General features: G+C 42.9%; 1 long non-coding RNA gene across 1 annotated transcript; it reads right to left on the bottom strand.

The window, feature by feature from the left end:
• Positions 1-34: 34 nt before the first annotated feature.
• LOC116379187 (uncharacterized) lies at positions 35-3,653 on the bottom strand. The gene is made up of 4 exons (XR_004212386.1): positions 3,474-3,653; positions 988-1,097; positions 266-357; positions 35-158 (listed from the first exon to the last, which is right to left on the bottom strand). It is a non-coding gene; the product is annotated as an uncharacterized LOC116379187 (long non-coding RNA).
• Between the last annotated feature and the right edge of the window lie 288 nt (positions 3,654-3,941).

Here is a 3,941-nt window from a genome sequence, read left to right as displayed (position 1 = left end):
AATGGATGAATATATGTTTTAATAGACGGTGTGCTCTGATTACTCTGCAGGGCCGGGGCGATGGTGTGGGACAGTCTGAAGTTGCGGCTGACCCTGGAACAGATCCCGGTGCTGTACAGGGAGCTTCCACACTCATGGGACCAGAGAGGACCACAGGTCTGAGGACACATTCACACACACAGGGACACAAAGACACTCTGTCATCTGAAGTGAGGCTGAGCGGAGACCGAGGTGGTCTCTGTGGGTTCTGGGTCATGTGACTCACCACAAAGCTGCCGTCCTTCGGGTTGGAGGTCAGCGTCATCCCGAGTCTCATCTTGTCTTTCCTCTCAGACACGTTGTCCAGAGAGAGTTTACCTGCAAAACATCACGAAACGTTACACAGTCTGTGACACTTCAGAGGAGCATCAGTTACTCTACGATCAGTAGCAGGAGAATGTAAATATTCTCTTTTTCATTAGATTCATTAAAACTGCTGCTTTTTGTATTTTAATGTTTAACATGTTATGTCAACACACGTGACACTGAGGCTTTTGATCATTTCTTTATTAATTAAACGTAAATATGTAGAGAGTATAAACGGTGATATTGGTGGGATAGATTAGTAGAATATCTTCTTTTGGAATTATGCATTTAAATTACATCAGTGATGTTTTACTTTTACTAATGTAGTAATCTAGTGTCTTTACTTTACTAGAGTATTTTTAATGTATTGTACTTCTTCTTAATCATGATTAGAAGTAGATTAACGGCTCTGTAACCTACAGAGAAGTTATTCTAACTGCTCAGCTTCAATACAATTTTCAAAATAAATGTCTAGCACAAGATAATAACTTAATAATGATAAACAAGAAAACACTTTCACCTCTCTGCATAGTAAATACTTCTTCTTTTGGATACCTGAAGTACTTTTACCCACATCGTGTTCTTTCTACTCTGACTTCATTAAAGGAGTCCTGCTGTGATGTTGATGAACGTGTTGCTCACCGAGATTCAGTCTCGTGCAGTTTGCAGAGTTTCTGGTGTCCAGCGGGCACCTGAACACATCACCAGTCTGCTGCTTCCCTGTGGACTCGAAGGGAGCTCCAACCAGCAACCTGCACACACACACACATACACACACATACACACACACACACGCGCGCGCGCACAAACACGCGCACACACACACACACCCACACACACACATGCGCGCACACACACACACACACACGGTGACGGGTTACTAACCCTGCTGCACCATGATGCTGAATTAACTTGCTTAATTAAGTCTAATTTAGATGTATTGTGTTTGATATATATCCATGTATATATATGTATATGTATATATATATATGTATATATATGTATATGTATATATATGTATACTAGTAGAGCGCTAGTGTGTCTCCTCGTCCACATCTACACTAACTATCCATAGATGGGTTCACAGATAAAGGAGGAGAGAATCTTCTTCTTCAGAGGGATGTGTTTATCTCTCTCCTGTTGGTCATCAACACAGATCTCTGTTCAATATGTCAGAACAACTTTGCTTCCTCGATCTGGTTTTAGAATCAGTGGTTCTACCAGGAAGCTCTGGATCTTTAGTTATATCCATGAAGTCTTCTTGTGCCAAAACCAAGAATTCAGTGACTTCCAGAGAGTTCATGAGACTAAAGTGAGGAAACAGCCGATAACTGACGAGCTAAACAACAATAACAACGATGTGATGTCATTGTTTTATTGGTTATTCGATGCGTTCAGTAAAGGCTCATGTTTTATGTTACAGCCATGAGTTCCTTTTATAATCACCGTTAAACATGTCAGAGGTCTGACAGTGAACGCGTCACAGTCTGCAGATGTTTGTTGTTTGAGCCGTTGTGGTGCGTTCAGGCTCTGCTGCTGCAGCTGGAAACAATTTCACACTGAACTCCTCAACGAGCCAAGAAAAACCAACAACCTGTCGGTCGCGCTAACAGTTTGGTTTCAGCGGCGGCGGAGTGGTCGGTCAGCACGCGTGTTGAATGTGAGGAGAGAAAAAAACACACACACACTCACACACACACACACACACACACACTCTGTCACACACACTGATCCCAGCGTGACACCACCAGGCGACATAAACACTCGTCTCTGTAAACACAGAGCGCTGGAGGTCCGACCTCAGAGGTCAACACAGGTCAATGGGTTTGACCTCTAACAGCCTCCTCAAACACACGCACACACACAGACACCCACACAGACACACAGACAGACACACAGACACAGTGACACACACACACACACACACACACACTTTACTTCAGGATTGTTGTGGTTGTTTCTATCTTCGTCTCTGAGATCTTAATGATTCCGAGGGTTAAAACTTGCTTCAGGTTTGTGTCGGACACATTAATAACTATTAACATTACTAATGGAAACATTGAGTTCAGGTCTTTCTTCTACTGTTCGTATAATGTTCTCACTCCCAACTCGTAACACAACCGGGAGCTCCTGGTTCCCGACAGGGCCCCCTCTGGTGGACGTAGTCCTGGTGGCAGGAGTCCTGACAAGCACAGGACTTTCACCAGGAGACCTCTGTCTGTGTCCCGCGTGAAACCGAGTCAGTGTGGACTGATTTTAGGGTTTGCCTGTTAACTGTTTTCATTATTTGATCTCTAGTGAACCTGGAGTGAAAGGTGACATAACCTCCGAGTTCCAGCGTTACCTGTGAGCTTTACAGATTCTCTCACAAACCCAAAGGTTGTCTTTGTGTGGGAAAAGTGAAAAGATTCTCAATGTTTTCTGGACATGAAAATCTAGTCCCAGGTCACCAGGACCCTGATGGTTTACGGGTACTGAGAACTATCACTGATGACGGATCACGTCGTCTGGATAAGAACGTCAGACAAACACCTGAGATGTTAAGGTGTGCAGAGAAACAACTCCCCACAGAGCGGCGTGATGTTCTTCTGAGGAGTGACTGAACCACAGCGCATAGTTTCCACATCCAGCGCTCCGCCTCGGGACGCAGGAGGAGAAGCCGGTCGCGAGACGAAATACTTTCCACATATTTACCTGCGACTTCAAAGGCTCAGAGAGATTGTGTAATCCTGGACGACTGAGAGGGTTTTCATCACCGCTCAAATGGTTCCAGGTCATAAAAACAGAGAATGTTGCTCAACCTCACAGCAGACAGACAAACAACAGTCTGGAGCAAGATTCTCTCTCCTAGTTTAACTTCTCCGCCTGTTTCCAGAGGCACCTGCTGCATTTAAGGTTACATCTAGACCCCAGAATCCCCGGATTCATCCAGATTCATCCGGATGAAACATCAACACCTTTTCTTTCAGGTTGTTTCTGGGTTATTTTTATGAACATAAACACATATAATCAATGTATTCTGTTTGGTATTTCGTGTGAAAGTGAAGCGATTTGGTGTCTTCACAAATAAAACATTATGTGTTGTGTACTAGGTGTACTGGGTGTACTTTGTGTACTGGGATCCTCACCACTGGCGTCCTCCCGCCTCGTGCTGCTGGACTGTGTATCCAAACTGGTTTTCTTTAGAACCGGAGAAGATCTTAAAGTTCTTGGTGTCGAAGTTGAAGCAGAGCTGAAGATCTGAAACACAGAAGAAGTTAAAGAAGAAGAAGTTAAAGAAGAAGAAGTTAAAGAAGAAGCTGTATCAGCAGTATAATTTTAAGTTAAAGGTTCTAATAGAAGAAGGTCTGAGATCAGTTTCACTTTTCCAAACTGTCACAAATTGAACCAGAATTAAAACATTTTCTCTCACTAAATGCAAATAAATGATTTAGTTTCTTTGTTGTACTTAAGAGACAGTACAAGAAGTATCCAGATCCTTTACTGCAGTAAAAGTACTAAAGAAGAATAAAAGACTTTGTAACCCTGACAAAAATAAAAGTGACATCATAACAGATGATAAAATGACAGAGTTTTTCCAAAACTGAGATCATTCT

Source organism: Anarrhichthys ocellatus, unplaced genomic scaffold (assembly GCF_004355925.1).
Source record: "Anarrhichthys ocellatus isolate YVR2014 unplaced genomic scaffold, GSC_Weel_1.0 scaffold3856, whole genome shotgun sequence".
In the NCBI taxonomy this organism is placed as follows: domain Eukaryota; kingdom Metazoa; phylum Chordata; class Actinopteri; order Perciformes; family Anarhichadidae; genus Anarrhichthys; species Anarrhichthys ocellatus.
Note: the sequence above shows the minus strand (reverse complement) of the source record. Positions and strands in the feature narration are given on the sequence as shown.